This window comes from Mixophyes fleayi, chromosome 5, assembly GCF_038048845.1.
Source record: "Mixophyes fleayi isolate aMixFle1 chromosome 5, aMixFle1.hap1, whole genome shotgun sequence".
NCBI lineage: Eukaryota > Metazoa > Chordata > Amphibia > Anura > Limnodynastidae > Mixophyes > Mixophyes fleayi.
This window is the reverse complement of record NC_134406.1, coordinates 68,314,552-68,338,492: the sequence shown is the minus strand read 5'-3', so window position 1 is coordinate 68,338,492 and position 23,941 is coordinate 68,314,552. Positions and strand designations below refer to the sequence as shown.

Sequence of the window (23,941 nt, the reverse complement as noted above, 5' to 3'; positions counted from 1 at the left end):
CACTGGTGAGAGTGTTGACAGGGACAAGGTTGGAGATCACTCTGTCATGCTAATTGAGTTAGAATAACAGATTGGAATCTTTAAAAGAAGGGTGGTGCTTGAAATCCTTGTTCTTCCCCTGTTATCTGCAAGGAAAGGCGTGCAATCACCATTGCTTTGCACAAAAAGGACTTCACAGGCAAGGATATTGCTGCTAGTAAGATGGCACCTAAATCAACTACTTATCAGATCATCAAGAACTTCAAGGAGAGAGATTCAATAGTTGTGAAGAAGGCTTCAGAGTGCCCAATAACATCCAGCAAGCGGCAGGACCGTCTCCTAAAGTTAATGTAGCTGTGGAATCGGGGCACCAGCAGTGCAGAGTTTGCTCAGGAATGGCAGCAGGCGGGTGTGAGTGCATCTGCATGCACATTGAGGCAAAGACATTTGGAAGGTGGCCTGGTATCAAGAAGGCCAGCAAAGAAGCCAATTCTCTCCATGAAAAGCATCGCGGACAGACTGAAAGGTACAGGGATTGGACTGCTGAGGACTGGGGTAAAGTCATTTTCTCTGATGAATCAGATCATTTGGGGCATCTGGAAAAAATGCTTGTCCAGAGAAGGAAAGGTGAGCGCTACCATCAGTCCTGTGTCATGCCAACAGTAAAGCATCCTGAGACCATTCATGTGTGGGGTTGCTTCTCAGCCAATGGAGTGGGCTCACTCACAGCCATGAATAAAGGTACCAAAACATCCTCCAAGAGCAACTTCTCCCAACTATCCAAGAACAATTTGGTGAAGAACAATGCCATTTCCAGCATGATGGAGCACCTTGCCATAAGGCAAAAGTGATAACTAAGTGGCTCGGGGATCAAAACATCGAAAATTTTGGGCCAGGATACTCCTCAGACCTTAATCCCATTGAGAACTTGTGATCACACTCTCAGCCTTGTTCCCTGGATGCCAACACTCATTGCGGCCCTCATCAGCAGTATAATTTATTATCTCTGTACATTTCTATTGAAAGCTAAAGAGATACCTAGCATGATAGCAGTAAAAATAGTCCACTAGTTCTCAGCCAATTCCAGCATAGGAGTGACAACAATAATAATATTAAAGGTCATTTACAAAATGCGTCCTCAAACTCATTTGTCACTTAGTCATACAATGTGCTTATTTTGTGCAAATCTATTTCTTATTGGAGGCATTTGGATCTGTGCCATTTGCATGGGGTGTAAAGGGTAGCTGAATGTGGGCTGGATACATATTGGTACATGTTGGTACAATAGTTAACATTGCTGTCTCACAGTGCTGGGGTCATGGGCTCGATTTCATCCAGGGTCCTACCTGTGTGGAGTTTGTATATTCCCCCTATTTACGTGGGTTTACTCCGGGTGCTACAGTTTCCTTCCAACATACTGATAGGTTAATTGACTGACAAGATGGCAGGGAATTAGAGTGTAAGCTCCAATGGGATAGGGATTGAAGCGAATGACTACATATTCTCTGTACAGAGCTGCATAATATAATTGGTATTATATAAATAAAAGATAATAACATTTCAACCACCTCTATGCAAAAATGAGCTTTCTTTTGTGGGATGAGGTAATAAAATGAGATGCCAGCGGGTAGATCCTCTTTCTATCTGCAAAATTACTTATATTTTACTGGTGCTCTGGAAGTGATGGTAATTGGGAGTCATTATGTACTTTTAATGAGATGGCCTTTTTTACTATACAGACACATTTGTAAACATGTAATAAAAAGATTCACACATTCAAGAGTGATGCATGCAATAGACATACTCATTATCATGATTAATTTAATACATAACAGGCTGAGAATGAGCAGTAATCAGAGACAACAATCTACAATTTAATGAAGGGCATTTTTAACATTACTATTAACATTTATTTATATAGTCAGATACTTGACAGCTCTTTACAGTTGGGTATGGTCCTAAAGTTTTAGTAGTCTGGACTTTGTAGTGAGTTTTTTTTAACTTTTTCTACCAAAGTAGAGACAGGCTAATTTTATGGGGCATTTCCAAAATAAGGTTGTTGTGCATCTATTTATATGTGGATACATTTTTACATGTTAGTAAATTACAGTTACTGTGTTTGAAACTTTATGTTAGGTATACAGACCAAATAGGTAAATAGATTTAATACCACTGTATTGCATGTTCTGCTGTATGTGCCTCTATAAACATATTTACAGCTACTGACCAGTTTTTAACATATACAGAACTGTAGGAATACCTTTAATCTTGATATTTGTGAACACCTCTGCCTGAATTGCTACTTGTTTGTGATTGGTGAAAGGATGTGGATGACTAATATTTGAAATGTTCCCATTGGCTGAGAATACTGACAGAGAGCAAGGAGGCTGACGTAAGTGTGAGTGTTTAATGTCCCTGAAGCCAGTCCTGTAAATTGGTCAATTAAGCATCTACATATGCACTAATTCCAACACAACTTTTATGCTTTATTTGCATGTATGTTTATAGAAATGATAGCGAGAACATCATCTGCAATATCTAACAGACTGGAGGGAGGCCAACGCCAGAAACAGAGCTGGAGAACAGGAACTTGGCCACTTATTTCCAGACTTCTTTTATATTTGTCTCTGGATTTACAAGCATACAAATGCGGCAATTTACTTAAAAAGCTAATATTTGCATTTGTTCCAGTCGGCAATAGAAATTTCCTGTATATATTAATATTGATTCATTATCTGACCCTGGAGTTGCACAATTAATTCTATCTAGAAGAAAAGTACATGAGTTATAGTTGAATTGTAATGTGAGCAGGACAGTTTGCATAAGATTTACAGTAATGAGCAATGGCAGCATCCATTTTTTATTTAAAGACACTGTTGTAGGAAGTGCAATCTAGAAAAAGTATAAAAAAAGGAAATCTGCTACCCTACTACCCTACTACTGCGTGCCAGCCGGACTGTTGTGCAAAGACACGGTTTACATCATGAATTCTTACACGCAACAAAATTTGAACTGCTTTCAAATCTCATTGCCTTTAAACATATTTCTGCTAAGTGCTGTTAGCAGAAAAGTTAAAATGGTATTTCTTTCTTTTAAAGTGGAAATAAATAGAACACCTTTTTTGTCTACATTTCAATGCGGAACGCCAACATAACATATATTTGTAATTAATAAACGCTGCTTCCCGCAAACTAGCATAACCATGAGGAGCTCATGTACTAGATTTGCTCAGCTCAGGAAACACTCACTGGTGTGCCAAAGCCAAACCCTATAGATCTATTACTGAATAAATCTCTCAGTGCAAACGTATAAATACTGATGTACATTTGTCTCATCCTGGCCCACTATGCACCAGATTGGGCACAGCTTTTCCCATTTGTTTCCAGACTTTACCCACCTATGTCCACTAGTCGCCATATTAGGCCCAACTTCGCCTTGTCTTCTCACTGGGTCACACTTTGCCACTAGCCACCAAAGTGTGCTAAAATTTTCTTGATAGTCACAAGCCTGAATCCAGCTATCCCTCTGTACACAGATTTGGCTCACATTTGCCCATTAACCACCGCATAGTTCCCAGGTTGGCCCACTAGCCACTAGACTGGACCCTTCCTTGCCCACTAGCCACTATACTGTGCCCCACTCGGCCTACTGTTATTATGACTTTTAACATTTATTTATATAGCTCCTTTGAAGTTTAACAAGCCACACGTGACGATAAAACCAAACACATGTCAAAGAGGTGTACTAGATGATCCAACGTAAATATCCTTTTGTAGTCACTTCTTGCAATTTTGTGATAATTTTAGGCATGCGAATAAACAATTTTGTGAACATTAGAAGATTAATACTATTCTGGTAAATTAATCATCCTCTGTTTCACATGGCACTTGTTTTATTGCAATGCACAGTGGTGTAGTGGTGTTAGCAGCACTGGGGTCATGAGTTTAATTCCCGACCATGGCCTAATCTGTGGGGTGTTTGTATGTTCTCCCCATGTTTGCCTGGGTTTCCTCCGGGTGCTCCGGTTTCCTCCCACACTCCAAAAACATACTGGTAGGTTAATTGTCTGCTAACAATATTGACCCTAGTGTGTGTGTGTGTTAGGGAATTTAGACTGTAAGCTCCAATGGGGCAGGGACTGATGTGAATGAGTTCTCTGTACAGCGCTGCGGAATTAGGGGCGCTATATAAATAAACGGTGGTGATGATGATGATGATCTCCCAGGAACACCAACCTTTAAATGACCAGCCTATAGTATATAAGGATCTCCACAATGGTGCCTGAAACTGATTCGCATACCTATTATGGATTGTTGTTTGATTGGATTTATGTACATTTATGTAATTGTCCCTTGGTAGAACAGAATTGTGGTAGAAGAATTGATCTGTTCAATACTCAAAGCCAATGTGTCACCACAGCAAGCTGTGTAAAAACATTTTTGTTTCAACTTCTAGTTTATTTTCATTGCGTAACCTGAATGAGGCCTGCTATCAATTTTCATTTCTACTGATAGAAAATATGAGTTTTGGCGTAGCTTTACATGTATTTAACTGCAATTGTTCTGAATTTCCGCTAAGATTTAAAGTGCAAGTCTCAATATTTACCTAATATCCTCTTTTTTCATTTTAGAAAACAGAAGTCACCTTGCAGCTCATCCATGTGAGGAATATGGGCGTGAATGTCTAGTAAGTGTTTATTTCAGAAATGTATATATGTGCAAAAATGTCTAAGCATATACTTTATTTTGATATTGAAAATAATACAGCTCACTTGATTATGTACCACGGTGTGTTAGTATAAGTCTATCTGTCTTTTTTGTGTTTTTTCACACACTGCGTTTTACATTTGGTGTAAATGAATAAAGTGGTTAATAAAATTGGTGCTCCAGGTTTTGGGACCCTCTTAATAGAACCAAGAGATCCATAACAAATTTTTTTTCATGGAGTCTCTCATCCCACCAAACCATTTTGTAAACATAGGTTATTTAAGATCAAGGTGAACTGCCTTCCTAGACAAACATGTTGATGATCTGGTTGTGTATTCAATGTATCTATTGTTGTGGTAACATATCTTATAATATTTTGGAGAAAGAGTTGGCCTCTAAGGAAATGGGGGCCAGGGGGGAGGAGCAGGATACTTGAACCTGGTCACTAAAGCCCTTAGTCAAGAAGTTACTTCATATAATCATTCTCAATTGGGTTTATTTAGGCTGTTAGCACTATTCTTCAGTTGTAAAGTGAAGCACAGAGCTAGACGGGGTAACAGTGTGTATTAAAAAGAGGTAGTGGCAAAATGAGTGCAGATGTGAAATAATGGTGGAAAGGTCACTGCTCCTGATAGCTTACACTGTAGTGGGTATAGAGGTACAGACAAAGAGCAAGTGGTTGGTATTTGGGACAGCTGTATATATGTGCCTAAGAATGATTGGGAAGGGGTGAGCGAGGTGGTTGTTGAGTAGGCTTCAGATAATAGGTGGGTTTTCAGAGAGCACTTAAAGATTTGGAAGCTGAAGGCCTGAGTCATTAAGGAGAGCAAAGCAAAAAAATAAAAGGAGTAACTTTGCACCTGGGGCAAAACCATGTTGCATTGGAGGAAGAGGTAAATTTAAAATGTGGGGACAGATTTGTAGTTGGGGTTTAGCATGCCCTAGATCAACTTTAATTTTCAGTCTAAAAATAAATTGTCAAGTATTTGTGTGCTACATGAAAAAACAGTCTTTACCTTACATGCAAAATAATAAACTAATTTGTACCCCTTACATTGTAACATGGTTTGTCCAGAATCAAATTTACTCCTTTTTTGCCTTGCTCTCCTTAATGACCCAGAGTGAGTAATTAGTGACGCAGGAGAAGTCTTGTAAATGGGAGTGATTAACAGAGAGGAGGAGAGTTGTTAGTGAGGAGTGTGCAGTATGTTATTTCAGTAATTCACCCCCTACTCAGGAGGTACTTACCCCGTAGCACTTATTGGGTGATGTAAACAAAATAAAGTGCTTTTGCGAACTTGTAGTTTTTATGTTGTTTTTACTGATGAAAGTCATTAGTTATTTGGACATAAGACATAGGTGGTTTTGGTTATTCCTTGTACATGCTGTGGTATTCCAGGGATATATTACAGTTCTTTGGACTCAGGCTGTTGCTGCGTACAGGTCAAACACTGCATTTTAGATAATGTTTTGCATCACTTTGCCTGCAGCAATTTCAGCACTCCCCTTTTTCTCAGAGGCTACAGCAAAATTTTCCAGTACAATCCTCTCAGTTCAGGACCCTCACCAGGTCCAATCATATAGCACAAGGTGTCTAACATCCTACTGCAATGTAATAGAAGGCCCCTTTGGGAGGAGTACATTTATACTAAAGAAACACATTGAGGCTGGTTCAATTAGTCGCGAGGTTCCATTGTTACCATGCGGCTATTACGTGATGTTGTATATAATTATCTTCACTGAACAAGGTTTCCTTTATCGTAATTGCTGCCAATCCGTGCAGAGACGTAGACGTGAGGTTACTATGGCTAATTGAATTGGCCCCATTTAGTCTTTTAAACTGTCTGCATACCTATACGTAATTACATAATATAAAGACACCTGACCTCAACATTTGTATAATTCTATAAATATCTCTTCTTTAAATAAATGTATAATGCCTAGTGTTTCAATATGAAAATACAGAGGAATTGAAGTGACATGAAACTTAATATATTAGGATTAAAATATGTCTCCACTGCTGTGGACAAAACATCTAAGATCTGTTTATGCTGTTGCCTATTGATATGGTATCTCTTCAAGATTTGTGTTTTAAGTTTTAAATTGCTGATCTGTGACTTATTTTTTTCCACCTCTGAGCTGCCATATATTTTATTGGCACTGTTTCTGGATCATTGTTATTTTACATGGGATTAGCCTTTGTCACTGACATTAACTTTGATTTATATGTCAAAGACATTGCTAAACAAAGTTAATTGTTAATAGAATTGGTTGTGTACAACGTACTGAATCCATCTGGTGGTATTATGTTGAGTAATGCATTGTGGGATTTGTAGTGTTTATATTGACTTTATAAATGGTGATACTCATCGCTCTACTATATTTTAAAGTCCATCAGGATGAACAAAGTGCTGGAGAGTAGTTGCTGTACCTTAAAGTAGCATCTGAAATAGATTATTTTGGCTTAGCAGAAAAAAAAGCACAACTTGGTATATTTATCCAATATTAGTTTAATAGTAAATGGAGCTTATGCCAATTATCCTGTCTACTTGAGCCAAAAGAGTTTCAAAGTCCAGGGCTGCCATATTTCTGGAGATACCATCACTGGTGCTGTAGCCTTCTCCCTAGATTAATAGTGGGAAGAAGTTTGAAAGCAATCTGTTGTTGGCTTAGCTGAATGAAATGGATACATTTCCAAACCCAAGGATTGACAAGGCCACACTGTCTCAATACTGTCACAACTACGAAAACAATAGAGGAACCAACATACCTTCTTCTCATCCTGACTAAATACCATAAATATAATCTTAATTAAATTATTTTCATTTCTCAATTTCTTATTTATGTTTTTTTAATCAAAGGAAATAAATCTTTATGTGTTCTTTATTTCAATGAGAACTTCTTGTCCAGAATCGCCTAATATCTCTGGAAAGACAATTGTGTCATAAAATTCTATAGAGCATATTGATCGCCTGAAGTTCATGTGAGACAATTAAATTGCTGCATTACATGGTTGAAGCAATTACATATCACATGTGTAGCAAAGCATATAGTAAATAATAAGTTACAAAATTAGAGATTTCTGTTAGAAAATTAATCTTTTGAGAATGCATGACTAATAATCATCTATGTGGCCAAACCCTTACACTGTATCCATAAATTGCCAAATGGAAAAACTGGTTGTATCTCATTACAGCCATCTAGGATTCCTTGGTGAGCTCTTTATATCACCATTTGTGTCTTTCTTAAATAATTTGCACTGCTTAATTATTATTTATCTGTCCTTCATCCCCAGTAACAGACAGTTGATGATATCACAGAGCTTAAAGGACTTTTGTAGAGTTTTTAAAAGAGATTATGGGCTGATTCAAATCAATTTGAATCAGGGTACAAGTATACTCTGCCTAAACTGTACTTGCTTTACGTAGACCATTATAACGCATACAAAAATAATATCTATATATATATATAAAACTAACGCTGCTCCCCACCTATATATATATATATACACACACACACACAAAACATACAATTTGGTTAAAATGTTTGCAAATGACTCTATTGTGTACTTGACAATTCCTACTGACTTGTTTGTCTGTGATCCGCTGATGTGAAAATTAATATTATTGGTGGCATGTAACAGGAAAAATTGGTAAAAGACTCTGAGAAGATTTACACAAAATTTGTGGTATATAAAGATATATTTGTGAAATAGAAATTGTGTTAAGGTCTTTTTTTCTTTTTTTTGGGAGCTGGTAGTGATTCCATATTTGTGGGATAAATGATGCTTCATTATGACAAGTTTTTAACTAGTTATAAAATAAATGAGCAACTCTAAACGTAGATTGTAAGCTTGTGATCAGGGTCCTCTCACCCCTTAGTCTGTTTTACCCAGTTTGTTTATTACCATGTTTGTCACATTTGTAAAGCGCTACGGAATATGTTGGTGTGATATAAATAAATGATGATGATGATGATGGTAAACAGTATGATCATATATGAGTTTTTAAGGTCTATCTTACTTGAATCCACATGTTCAGTGCTAGCTAATGGCATGCATACGTGTACTTTTACAAAGACTATGCCGTGCCAGTCATCACTATCACTTACACCTATCCTGTAGCTGGTGCAAATGATACTGCTGAAACGAAGGGTATTTAAGAGAAACCAGGGGGTAGATTGATCAAGCTGCAGGATTGAAAAGTGGAGATGTTGCCTATAGCAACCACTCAGATTCTAGTTATCATTTATTTAGTACATTCTACAAAATGACAGCTAGAATCTGATTGGTTGCTATAGGCAACATGTCCACTTTTTCAAATCCACAGCTTGATAAATTTACCCCCAGGACTTTTATCGGCCACATCTGTGTCATAATGCCTTTACTGTACGTTACCTACGCTTGTGCACCCTTCCCAACCCTGTCTTACCACTCATGTTTTAGACAGTCGTGTCATTTGCGTTCAGACATGAATTGTATGTAATTGTGCTCGTTGGCGTATGGTCCACTTCTGAGCATGAGTAGAGCTATTTCACACAAGACACATTACACAAATGGAACCTGAATCAGGCTCTATATGTACAGAATAGACTCTGGGCTAGATTTACTAAGCTGCGGGTTTGAAAAAGTGGGGATGTTGCCTATAGCAACCAATCAGATTCTAGCTGTCATTTTGTAGAAGGTACTAAATAAATAAAAGCTAGAATCTGATTGGTTGCTATAGGCAACATCCCCACTTTTTCAAACCCGCAGCTTAGTAAATCTAGCCCTCTGTCTTGAAGTTCCTGCCCTCTTTGTGGGACAGGCCCTATAATCAGATTTGAACAGCATTGTCTGTGTTACACAGCGGAGCGTGCCAGCCATTGGCTTATGACATACATTCAAACAGGACATTAGCTTCTGGACAGGTAAGTTCTGGATACAGTTTACCAGTGAGTGTATAAAGAAAATGGTTATGGTAAAGGGGTTATATTTGCAAAGAGGAACCTTAGGGTCTATTACATACATATAATCCCTCAAAAAGATGAAAGTATCATTGAAACTAGTAGATGGTTATTATTGTTTTAACATGCATTATGTCAGAGGTACAGATAACACTTAATAAAATCATATGTTAAAATACACAGCTAATTCTAGACCTGCCGCGGTTTCTCCAATTAGTCCCATTAACAATCATTCAATGTCTGCATATATTGTAAGGTAGAATCAACTGCAGCATCAGCAAGTTCAACACTAATTGGGAGGATGTGGGAGTTATTGTTTTGTCTTTCACCTAATACTTAATTGCTCAACATTAAAAAAATATTGTCGTTTATTTATTTCAAGTCAACAAAGTGTTAGTCCAGCTACAAATGTGGCAGTTTTGAATTTCCTGTATGATGAAACATCACATGAATGAACAGTCTGCCTTATCTGCTGAATGACCTTTGCTATCCCGCTGATCAACTATAGACATAATAAAGTTAAAGTTAATATTTACATCCAATCCATTACTTTGCCAGTATCAAATAAATCAGCAGAATAAAAATCATACTCACTACAACCAAAAACTATCCTTTTGAACTCAGGTGTCTATAAATATTCAAGTATAATGTTTTTATTCACCAGTAATAATACTTTTTTTTTGTTTTTGCCCTGTTTCTCTGTTGTGGCAAATGTCATGTGGCTTTTAGTTAAAGAATAGGCAAGAAGCTGTTAAATGTTAGTGTTGTCACAGCTCATTATGTTCTTTTAATTTTAGTGTAAATAAACAAATAAAATACACCAACAACAGTATCTGTTCTGCAAATGTTATGCTTTCACATACACACTAATGCATAAATTTGTTGTTTGACGTGACTGTAGTCCTTCACATTTTCGTTCACTTGTCCTATGTCCTGTTCATGGATATAGGAGCACCAACCATCACAGCAGTATGCTATCCCAAAATAGTCTCAAGGCAGGAGGGTACCGTTTACAGCAACATTTAGATTCTATAGTGGATGCTCAGTAATAGCATAGTTACTGACTGTCCCTTATCTACAGCAAGGGGCAGACTGGGCTGAGGGGCAGGGGGCATCTGCCCCCTGGGCTCGTCCCATAGTGAGCTACCTTGGGCTGAGACCCTGGGCCACCTGCATTTTTTTCCTTTAAAATGTTCCTAACTGGCTGCTGAGTCGAGTCTTACCCTCCGGGTTAAAATCTGCCCACCCTCCCCTATCTCCAGGGATCCTCTCAGGTTCAAAATTATTATGTGTAAGGGTAGATCTTAATCCATTACAAAGATATTAGCTGCAGAATATTATTCATGTTTTCCAGTGTTTGTAAGGTTAAAATAATAATGTTGCTTTTGAGGTAGATTATTTTGATATCTGCCCTTTCTCCCTTCAGCCAGAACACAGCTTCTAAGACTAGAGTAGGGATTTGCTTCCACAAAGGAAGAGAAAACCTTGTTCTCTTATAACCTGTATGCTAGAAAACATTTGTAATAAAATGAGAAAACATTTTTTTAAAAGTACTCAGACAATATTTTATTACAGGCTTATCTACTGTTTAATGTGCATTTTTATTGTTTTTAGTTTCCTAACTTTGTGACTGTTTATTTTAGCATTATATACACGATTACCGGTCAGCTCTCTCCAGGTTAAGGTCCCTGTTATTTGCTTTTATGCTTGCCGACCATTATGTTTGTCTGTCATTAACATAGCAAACTATTTAGCTTACCACAGCACCTTACTCTTTATCGCTTCCTTTCATTTGATTATTATATCTGTGGAAGCTGAACACAAGTGATCATAAAATAGCACAAACAATACTTGCCTAGATAATCTGTCCTAAGGCAAGTTCAGGTAGGACAGAAACCTTCCGAGGAGCAGAATGGTCTTTCTGCTCCACGGAAAGTTTCTGTCCTCCCTAAGCTCGCCTTAGGACACCTGCATTACAGTTTAATAGGTTTACCACCCCAGTCAAATTCCCCACCTGCCACTGTCCTTAGAGCGGACGGTATAATGGTCTAATTAACTCATTAACAACTGGTTGTCTCCCAAAGTATTTATCCAGTGAAATCCATTTCACCGAAGCACAGTGCCTAAACTTTAAAGTGAGATATATTTATTCAGTGACCTATGTTTTGTGGTGATTTATGTTTGCATATTGCTGATATTGTGGAAACAAGGTTCCTAAAATGTTAATAATTTTGTGACATGTTGAATAATATTGCATATTGATGGTATTGTGGTATGGCTTCCCTCGACTACCACTACTTATCTGTCGCTGTGGTAAGTCCCTATGCCACAAGCAAAGAGAATAAACCCACGAGTTTATGCAGTTTTATTTTGTCTGTCAGGATTCACTGCTCACTTAGCTAGAATATTTGACTATGTTACAAAATAATGGAAGTAGATGAAATTGTTTAGCACAACACTTAAAAATAAATATAACAAGTCACCCGACCTATACAATGGCTGAGTGGTCATCACAGCTCAGTCAGCAACCCTTCCACATGTAATAAACCAGGAAAAAAGATGTAAACAGCAGGACACTTACACTTGCACCATTCTTTTCACTCTTACGCTCTAATGCAAACAATATGGTCACAGTTATGAATGTTGGTGCACTTGATGAATAGCCGGGGTTATTTGAACATGTCAATATTGTGCATCTCTTCAGTAGATAACTTTAACAGTCCTACATAAAATAAATATGAACAGGATGGAATTGTCTGTGTCTTTAGATAATATGCAATAAGGCAATCACACAATTCAGAAACATTGTGGATATGCACTTATATCTCAGTCTCTGTGTAATGTATGTATATGTGTATTGCCAGTGAGCACACTTATCTGTCACCATGGAAGTAAGACACTGAGTATGGCTCAGCAGCAATCAGCACAAACCAGACATTATCTTGCTTTGCTGTCCTTTATGCACCCACAATTCACCCAGGACAGGAGACTCCTTCTCTTGCCAAGGTCTAGCTTAGAATGTCCACAATAGGAAATCTTCAATGGGCTTACCAGGAGGTTCACTGGCACTAGTAAAATGTATCACTAACTCTGAACACCCTCAGCAACCATGTGTAGATTGTGTATCTCTGTGTCTCTCCAGCCGTCCTCTCTTGTTGGCTCTGGTATTCTGATCAGACTTCTCTCTCTCCACAGGACTCTCCTTTTACTTCTGCACAATTTTAATATATAGCTTCTCCCTCTTTCTGATTCAATATATTTCCTCTGTCTCTATGTAATTGGCCCTCAATGCTTCTCCGCCCTCCTCAGTTCTCCCTTCCTGATGTAGGCATTAAGGAAGATCCAGGTCTGCCATTTTGGTTAAGCCAATCAGCGGGGGTCACACATATTCTATTTTGTATATGTATTTTTAACCACTCTTTAGATCAGATTTAAATATTGAATCCTTTCCTTACAATTAGTGTTGTGGCACGGTGGTTACCATTGCTGCCCAACAGTACTGGGGTCATAGGTTTGATTCCGACCATTTTCCTATCTCTATGGAGTTTGCTTTGCTTACCTCCCGCAGTCCAAAAATACACACTAGTAGGTTTATTGGCTTATGACAAACAGGACCCTAATTTGTTTGTCTGTGGTAGGAAATTTAAATTGTAAGCTCCAATTGGGCAGCTACTGGTGTGAATCACTAGATATCCTCTGTACAGGGCAGTGTAATATGATATAAATAAAAAGAAAGAATTCGTATTCAAAGCAGTGGTCAAAGTGGAAATTTATAATTGGTGGTATGGAGAATTTAAGTGTATGGAATTTGAGAGTTTTACAATGAAGGCAGTAGGAGAAGTGGTGGTATTACATACCAACGTATACCAGGCCTCTTCTACTACTGGCTAAGACAGCTCAAAAATATAATTTAATAACGAGAGGCTGGCATAACAAATAAAAGTTATGAGGCAATCCCTAACTTTGTTATGCCACACCAGTTACAAATGATAAAACTGGTATTGTTCACAGGTAACTCTCAATTCACTTTTTCCCAAATCTAGCACAATGTTGAATTAGTGATTCCTCTCACTCATCAGTCAATAGTCTGCTGCTAAGCAATGAATCTCTGATTGGGGCACTCTAAAATAAATTGATACCTAGTTACCTACAAATTATTAATATAAAATTAACAATTATTTGCTAGGCTTCTGGTTCCTCATTTGCACACTATCTTCAATTCAATCCTGGCTCGAGGTTCTTGGTCCAGTGACTCCTTAGAGGCTTGTATCTCAGTCATTCATAAGGTAGGTAAAGGTTTATGACTGCGCTAGTTACCGCCCTATCTCCCTGCCTAATACTGACGTCAAATTATATGCTAAAATATTGACTAATATAGAATTTGGTAGCCAGATTGTGGCCTCCTTTGCTCCTCCAGCGGGCTCTGTCGTGGGTTGACATTGAATCCCCCTACCTCAAACTTCCATTCCTTTCCTGCATATGGGGCCTCCCAAAACAATCTAGATTGGCCCTTGCGGGCCATTGCCCCACCCTGTCCTTCTTATCTAAGATCTGGGAGACCTGCCAGCCCCATCACAAATCCCGCCTTCCTCTCTTCCTATCCTGCCCCTCTGGGGAAATCCTACCTTCCCTCCTGGGCTCTCCTCAGCTTTCTCTGGTGCCTGGTTCGCTTCTGGTGTCCGATTTGTTGGAGATCTCCTATATCAAGGTGCCTTTATCTCCTGGTATGATCTGCGATCTAAGTATCCAAGCCTCCACCCAAAATTATACGAGTATTTACAACTGCGGCACTTTGTGGGTTCTCTCCCCAGACGTGCACCTCTCCCCACCCCTACTTCACCCTTTGAAACCTTGCATCTCTCCTCACCCTTAAGTAGAGAGGTGTGATTTCTTATATCTACAGCTTAACCCTTGACTCCCTTTTGCCTCCCGACGGGAGACACCAGAGGGAGTAGGAGAGGGATCCACCCCCCCCCCCCCAGGGAGGATTATTGGAACATTACAAGAGAACAGGTTGCCACCAGCTCCATCTCTACCTTGGTCAAAGAGAACTCATATAAGGTATAATATCGAAGGTACCTCGCCCCGGACAAGCTTGTTAAAATGTTTCCCTCTAACTCTCCATTATGCTGGCGAGATTGTGGCCAAATAGGCTCTATTCTACAAATATGGTGGTCCTGCCCTACAAATTACCTTATTTTGGGACCAAGTTAGGGCCCTCATCTTCTCCCTCCTTCCGTGTCCCGTCCGGAAAGACCCGTGATCCTTTCTCCTCTGCTGTCCCCTGACTGACGATGACATACAATCTGCAGAATTAGCTTCCCACATCCTTTCTGCAGCATGGTGCTTGGTGGCCAAGTCATGGAAACAGGCCCTACACTCCTATATCTGGTTTATTGCCCAGATGGAACAGATCACACACCATTTACACGATAAGGACGATAAATTCCACCAGATTTGGGCTCCTTGGCTTTGCTTGTGACCTCTTCACTTCTTCACCAGCCCCCTCCCTTTAAGTGTGCCTCCATTGGCAAGTGGCTCTTTTGTTGCCTGACCCTTGGAGTTGTGCCCCACCCTGAGACAGCTCTGATAAATGTCTGGAGCATGTGTTAATACAGCAGGCAGGTAATTGGAAGGGCCTGGCTCTCAAATCATGTATGTCTGTAAATAGGATTAGAAGGGTACAAGGGGAAAAGAGGGACTGATTGTGTAGACTCTCTTACCTCCTTTAATGCTTATGAACCACACATATGGCAGATTTCATATTTGCATCTACTTGTGCATCATACATTAAAACTGACGGTCTGATTACTTTACCTTGTTCCCCACTATTGTTAATAATGGAATATAATGCATCTTCATTTCACATAAAATGTATGAGGGCTTAACTGAAATTGTTATTAACATCTGCTCAGCCTAAAATCTTTCAGTGCATTCTAGTCTGTTTTATTAAACAGCATTTGGAAAAGAAAACAGACCCTTATATTCTAAGTTATCCAGTAATTGAAAAAGAGTTTGTCTAGTTCTACAGAACCCTGATTGATATTTAAGGTGGACTACACAGCAAAGTATCTTATTTTATGTGTAAAATGCCTGAGTGGTTGGATATGAAGTCTGAGAGGTACAGTACTTAAAAAACTATAATATATTAATATATAATAATATATAATATATCTGAAAGTTTCTGTTTGCTTGGTTAGTTTTTCAGGATGTATAGCATAGATTTTAGCATTGTTTGTTGCAGTATTATGGCCTGGGATTCTGTTCTAACCAGAGTGTTATATGAGTAGAGTTTGTATACTTTGCACTGTTCATCTGGGTATCCTCCAGGTGCTGCTGTTTCCTATGTTACTAAACTTCTGACAATATTGGCCTTGGTATCTGTGTATGTGCCGAAATTACAGTGTTTTACTTTCTGTATTTATATAGCCGTATTTTTACCTTTTTTTAACCTCTACAAAACAATAGGAGTGATGTATAAACCATCTATCAATATTGTTGCACAGAATATTACTTTGCAACAATATCTAATTTACTGCACAATGCATACTGTATATAGGAGCTCGCCCCCATTCTGAGTTTTCATGGACAGTTTGAACAGAAGCTGCACACAATACTCTTCAGATTTTTTTATTCAGGACTTAAATGCGCATATATGCAAAGTAAAAATATCATTGTACAATCTGTTGGGACTAAGATCATTTAAAATGAGTCTCTTGAAATACTTTGATTTGACTCTCAGTTATGTATTGTCTAACTCATTCAGTAAGAGGACATCAGAGTTTTACTTCAAGTGTTATTTTATGTTTTAAGTTTTTAATTACTGAATCGTTAATGTTTGCATCTATTTATGCATTTCCATTAGGAAATATACGTAGGCTAAGTGAAATATGTACTTTGTTATAGTAATGGTTAAGTTCTGATTATCGTTGTAAAAATCTGTTTGAGTGGCTGAAAAGAATTTGCATTTCTACAATATTGGGAACTCCTCCAAATAGGCTCAATCTCCACCTCTTGAGGTCTGTTAGATTATTGTGTCTCCTAAAATGAAGTATTATATGAATTTTGTGTAAAAACAGACATTTTTGGAATAACATCCCCCTAAATTAAGAACAAACTAAACTATCCAAGTTTCATTGAACACTGTATTTTATAATGAATGTTCGTGTTTCCAAATGGTGGAAATTGTGTTATTAGTTTTTGTGTGTGAAGCTTTCTGTTACAATTGTTAGTTGTTTTTATGCAGTTTGAATTTCTAGATGTCATATTAAATGAACCTTTGTCTTCATAAAGGATAACTTTGAAAATCGATTTTATAACTTATTTATCCTGTCTAAAAATAAACAGTTTTACTGCTACTTCTACTTAACATGGCAGATATCTAATTTTGTGCATGAGCTGTCTAATTCCACCCATGTCAAACAAAGTCTTTTCATATGTCTCATTGAAATTCATAGTGTAGCTATAATCGGTGTGAATGTTCACCAATATCACAATCGTGAAATGATAGGGGCTTGGTGTCAACATCATGAACGAATGACTTTAGCCCTGTGGGCTCTGACTATTTCACTTTATTTAATAAGTCTCTATATTTTTATTTTTTCCCAATAACTTAGGCAAGATATAGTCATTGCTCCTAAAAGATGAATACATTATGTTTGTTTTATTTCGTTTAGCTTCAGATGCATGAATTATATTTTTTCATCAAAAGTGTAAATGTCACCATGGGCTAGATTTACTAAGCTGCGGGTTTGAAAAAGTGGGGATGTTGCCTATAGCAACCAATCAGATTCTAGCTTTCATTTATTTAGTACCTTCTACAAAATGATAGCTAGAATCTGATTGGTTGCTGTAGGCAACATCCCCACTTTTTCAAACCCGCCGCTTAGTAAATCTAGCCCCATGTCTCTGGGCCAAGTGTAAACAGTCTAGTGTCTCTGGACCATAACTGATGATAAAACTGTTGAATCCTCACAGTTAGAAATTGGAATTTGCAAAATGAATTTAGCCCTGTGAAATTAGAAGGAGGATTAAGAGAAATTATTTTGATATAACAAACGTTAGCCCTGTGCCTATTGGTTTTCAGGAGCACAGAGTGTCTGCTAAGGAGTTGTGTAGATTACAATTTCCTTTTCAGGCTCCATGGCAGCCAACACAAATGGGTTAATCCTTAGTCAAAAACAGAAAAAATGTTACCCCGGGAGGTACATAGTGTGACAACTGTTTTCCTTCCTTGTCTTTTTCCTATTTCTTCAAAGATGAGTACACCAGTGGCAGAGCAGTAATTTATTTTTATTTTCTGCTGGTATACGGGCTTACATTGTTCTTCCAGATGGATCAGTCCATGGGACAAAGGTTAGTAGATGCTGTAAGGTTGGCATTTTAAATTTGAAAAGTGCAAGTCGGGGCTAATCATCAGAGTGTGATATCATATCCAGGTCAGCGATCAAGGAGGAAAGAGTCTGCAGGCGGTAACGTCTGCATTGCTGAGGACTGAACACAGTCTGCCATATGGAGCTGGAAAACAACCAGTATTATTTTCCTTATGTGCAAAATAATAAACTCATTTGCACCCCTTGCATTGCAACATGGTTTTGCCAAGGTTCAAAGTTACTAATTTCCTTTCCTTAATGAATCAGGCTCAATTATGCATAATATACATAACAAGAATGCAGAACAGAGAACAGCTTCCCGGTATGCCTAGCCAACGACCTCTCTTAATGCCAGGATCTGACAGGTAATACATTTACAAGAGGAATCTATAGATTTCTTTGGGGAGAACTCATCTGATGATCTGATGACCAAAACACAGCTTTATTGGGTAACGACATTACAGGTTATTCGAATATACAGTTCACCAGGTGGATGCAAGCATTCACACAGAGGTAAGCACACAGTTACAGGGTGCTCCAATGACTCTTCCAAGTTCCTGGCTGTTCAGTCTAATAGTGCAAGGTAGTGCCAGCGCAATGATTGTCCACTTTTGACAGTTACACAAAGTGACAAAGCCACTGAGTCCTATCAAATCACGGTCACTGTCTATACCTAGTCACCAAGGCACACACACACTTCCAATTCCCAATCACAGGTTATATTTCCCTCAATATTCTCATGATGGTGGTGCTAGAAGAGGGTGGACTGGAAGCAGTATATATATATCCTGGCTATGATATATGGACAGGTGATAAGACCAACTCCCTAGGTGTCCTCCCCCACAGTGGTTGGGGACCATTGATTCCCTGTGGAAATGGTGCCGAATCCCTGGTGGAACAATTACATTGTTGGCTAAGCACGATAAACTTTAGAACATTATAAAGTTTAACATTATTTATAACATTATCCATGTGTACGCTAATCATTTAACCCAGACGTCTCTTCCACTCATATTCCTAATTTACTTACAACCCATCTGGCGACATTTAAGAATAGCCTGTCTAGATTATATTAACAATTTCACTATTAACATAATTACACAAGGCATAGAATAACATATGTTAACCAAACACACAAGAGCAACAAATGGTAATAAAATCTGCAAGGTAGCAAAAAGGTAAAAGTCTGTAATAGTCAGAGGGGAAGATAGATTGTGAATGTTGCTGTGAGTTAATCTCAAAAGTCCAACAACCGCATCATGTAGCCTCACACTAAGCCAGCCTCCAACAACCAGGACTTTGAGGTATGTGAAGGCTTGGACCCTTAATACACATGACCGCTGGGTCCAGGACATTGTAAACAATGGGTACAATATAGAATTTCAGAGAGTGCTCAAGAAAAACATTTTTTTTGTAAAATCACAGAGCCCACAATCTCCAGTGTAGATGGAAGCATTATGCAGCAGTCTGCAAACCTTGGAGGTACAGGTAGGTATTCTAGTAGCTACCAATCAAAATGAAACCGGTTTTTACACCAAACTCTCCATACTCTTTCCAAAAGCAGTCAAGAGGGTTTCATACAATTCTAGATCTGAAAAGATTCAATCAGCTTCTAAAAACAAAACACTTCCGCATGGAGTCTGTAAACTCCGTTCTTAGAGCAGTAGAAGAAGGAGAATTGTTGGCATCAATAGATTTACAGGATGCCTACTGTCACAATTTAAACGGATAGTGGATTCTTGACCACCAACCTGGATTAGTGCTGACAAAGATAGAGACGCAGGGCTCGAGTCATTAAGGAAAGTAAGGCCAAAAAAGGAGTAAATGTTCTCCGGGACAAACCATGTTGGGTTAACAGTTCACGGGACTCTGCCTTGTCTCCAGGTATGGCATGCTGGTGACAGGGACAAGGACATAGGTTAACAAGCCGGAGCCAAATCATATCATGTTAGAAACATCCAAACAAGCTGCATCAGGACAGATCAGAACAGGAGTGAGCCAAAATCAGCAAGCAGGAGAATGGTCAGAACAGACAAAGGTCAAATACACTGGATGAAACATCAAAAGGAAGAGGCACAGCAGCACCAAGTGCCGGACCCGGTAAGGTAAACCCTACCTTCATATTCCAAATGCAGCTTAACATCATTGTTTCCACATATTTTTCACTGTGGGACACCACTTCCAGTTTATGTGTCTGCCATTTGGCCTCTCAACATCTCCATGAACAATTTGAAAGGTACTGGTAAAGGGACTTGCAGTTTTGCCTTATCTGGATCATATTCTGGTAATAGGAAAGTGAAAACACAGTGCCAAAACCAAGACACTCAAGATCCTTACATTTTTTACAGGCACATGACTGCATCGTAAACTTCAGCAAAAGTCATCTCAACAGCTGCAATTTCTGAAAATACATATAGATAGAGCAAGAGACAAAGCCTTTGGGTCACGAGACAGAATCCAAAAAGATTAAACAACTGGCTTATCTAATCAATATCAACAGAAGTCTTCAGTGAAGGAATGTCTCAGGCTCTTAGGAATGTTTTCCTGAACCATAGGTATTCTTATATTCTCCCTTGAGTGAGCTGGTACATGAGGAACTCAGAGAATGGGATCACTATCTGGAATCCCTGGACCAGCCTCTAAGACTTAACCAGAGCACAGACGTAGTACAAGGTGTATGGCATAAAAAGGAAAATAGACTACAAACTAGCAACCTGGAAGTAAGAGCGGTGTGGCTTGCATTACATTGGTAATATTTTATGCCTCAACACAAACATCAAAGAATTTTTTTAGACAGTTAAACAGTTGTAGTCTTCATAAACAGACCCAGAAGCATCAAGAGCAATAACATGATTGCAGAAATATCAACAATCGTATCATGGTCAGAAATCAATCTAAAGTCCCTTTCCACACGTCACGTGATAGAAAAGAACAAGAAAGTGTCAGATTATCTCAGTCTGTATCACAAAGTATCCGGGATTCCACAGATATATATGAGTCAAAATACCAAAGTAAAAAGATTCCACTCCCATCACAAGGAAAAGCAGATGGAAAATATGCCCTAATAAAGCCTTGAAATTTCAAACTGGGGTATGTGTTCCTTCCTGTTTTTCTAATTGCAAGTACATTGAAGAAAGTAAAGATGGAAGCAGGGAAAGTTATAGAAATTCTTCTATTTTGGCCTTGCAGACTGTGGTTTGCAGTAGCATGGATGATACTCTTAAAACAACCATGGCCTTTGCCACCTCAGCCAGTCCTTTTACACCATGGCCAGTTTTTCACCCAAATTCAGAGGGTCTCTCTTTGATGGTGTGGAGGTTGAGTGGTAATTACTGTTGGCAAGTAAAGGTATCTCTGACAAAGTGATTGAAGTACAACTACAGGCAAGAAAGAAGAATTCTACCATATTATACTGCAGAGTTTTGTAAAACATTTTTATATTATTGTAGGTTCAAGTTAAACAATGTATCGGGTTCTAGCAAGGTTTCCAGAAAGACCTTGCCCTTAGTACATTGAAGGTACAGGTTTCGGCACTGAGTGTATTTCTGGATACAAGATTAATATCGGGCAATCTAATCAAGTCCTTTCAAACAGTGAAAATCTATTGTAGCACCTTGGGATTTACATTTTTTATTAGAGACTAATATTAGAAGTCTTTGAACCTCTTCAGAAAGTATCATTCAAATGTCACACATTCAAAGTAATATTTTCGATAGACATCACATCTGCTAGAAGAGCGAGAGAACTTTAGGTTTTGCGGTACAAAGAAACTTTTCTGACCATACACTCAGAAAAAGTGGTGCTCCAAACAAATCCTGCATTCTTGGCCAAAGTAGTTTTCCCAGCTTCATGTTAACCAAGAAATTGAACATCCGACTCCAGAGCTGAACTATACACCCACTGCTACACAAATGAATCTCAGATGATATTTAAGTATAAGAAGGTGCTACAAAAAACTAGAGAAATTAGCAATAAATCAAGTGATTTTCGTTTATTAGAGAACAAATAAAAATGCACTTACAGCTTGTAGACCATATAATGACCATATAATGCTCTCACCAACAGTAGCAGATCTGGACCAACCAATTTTGTGTGCACTGACTACAAGTATATCTTCAACCGGTCCCAATAGTGTGCACGAAGAAAGTATACTGAAAAGAAATTTATGGGAACAGAGGAATTACCCATTATGTCCTTTATGACTTTATGTGATGTGAGGCAGCAATGGTAACCACTGTGCCACAGTTCCACAAACAACATTTATTAAAAGTCACTTGAAGAGCAAGTAGAAAGAAATGTCTCAGCAAATTACAGATACACGAGTTTATAGACAGCTTCCAACAGGAATAATAAAAACCCAACTCCAAATGTCCCACACAAAGACACAGCTCTGTGCGACAGAAAGACAGTTGTCTACGAGAATGTTTAGCAAAAAATGGTCAGCTGGTAAGGACATCAGCAAGTATTGCCCAGTTCATACAACAGCTGATTGGGCTCACCCACCAGCCCTTGCCTACATCACTGACATGTACACTGCATGCAAAAAATAACTCTTAAAATGATCCCTTCACTTATATATTAACAGTAAATAGTGAGAGGGTGCATTAAATATTCCTCTCTGTTCTTTTATTTAGCAGCAAGTTAAACCAGAATTTACTGTTTCTTTAAAAAAAAGTTCACTGCAAAAGTAAAGTAATTACTGTATAAGTCAGAACTGCAGCGAGCCCTGATTAAAACGGAATATAAGGCAGAGGGAACAGAGCTGAGCCTGGAGAAAGACTGTCTTGTGCTGCTGGGCTGATACTGAGCTAGTGAGGACAAATGCCAAATGTGCATAAGAGCGCTGACAGAGTACTAGACAGGTACGTGCAAGGAGAGTTCGGTCTGCATGTGTAAATGTGTGCTTTTATTACTTCTGTGCTTGTGCTATAGTGAGGATCGCTTTGAAGAGTTTCTAAATTTAAGTCACTGTCACCATATATGTCTGTAGTTATATTTCTCAATAACAACTCGGCTTAGCTTGTCAATTTTAGAGTTTATGGAGCCAGATGAAAAATTTGTATAATGGCGTGCTGGAATGAGAGTGGTAAGAGAGGAACTGGACTGCAGTTTGAGTGACTCCGGCTGCTCGTAGAGAAAAGAAAAAAGGGCTTAGAAAGCATAAGTTGTGTATAAGTGAATGGGAGCTTTATATTAGTCTTTACAGAACTTCCAATGAGGATCTTTAAGGCAACATATTGCAGGCATTCTATAAGGACTGAGAGCAAGTGCTGCCAGCACAGGAGATGAAGCAATTTAAAAAGACAGCACAGTGATGAGAACAATGTGGAATAAACATTTCCAACTTCAGAACAATAAAAAGAATGTGTCTGATGTAAAATAAAATATCTTATATCACACCAGCGTTTAAAGTGAGTATTGCAAAACATAGTGCAAACTTTATGAAAGAAAGTGACAAAAGTATATGTAATGAAAGAGAATGAGCTAACTAAGAATGCGGAATAAGAAATGTAGAAGGTGAATATTCTGCCACACCCACATAAAGTTGCAGCATACAGTGCTGGCAGGCAAGGATTCAGGAAATACTTCAAAATACTGAAATAAAGATGTTGGGCCTGATTCATTAAGGCACGTATCTGCCGATTTTGTGCGTATGGCACGCAAAATCACTGTGCGTGCCCAGAACCAGGCTGTGCGTAAATAAACAATAAATAAGCAATGATCACTGCATCTACATATGCAAATAACACTTGCTACAGCCTACGATTTCTGGGAGTGAACAGGACAGGGAAGGTGCGTTCGCCCGTAGTCAATGTACAGTAAGGGCGTGTCAAACTCGAGTGCTCGTAGCCACGACTGAAGCAAGCTTTTGGCATCTCAAACTTACTTGTTTTTCTGCCTTATCTCTTGCTTCAGATACATGGCTAGTATAAGTCCTGA

General features: G+C 38.6%; 1 protein-coding gene across 2 annotated transcripts in view; it reads left to right on the top strand.

The window, feature by feature from the left end:
• Positions 1-23,941, top strand: part of THRB (thyroid hormone receptor beta) — a 295,226-nt gene that overhangs the window by 61,859 nt on the left and 209,426 nt on the right. For both annotated transcript variants that reach the window (XM_075212342.1, XM_075212343.1), the window contains exon 2: positions 4,610-4,665. The gene's annotated coding sequence lies outside the window, so the exon portion shown is untranslated. The remainder of the gene's footprint in view (positions 1-4,609; positions 4,666-23,941) is intronic.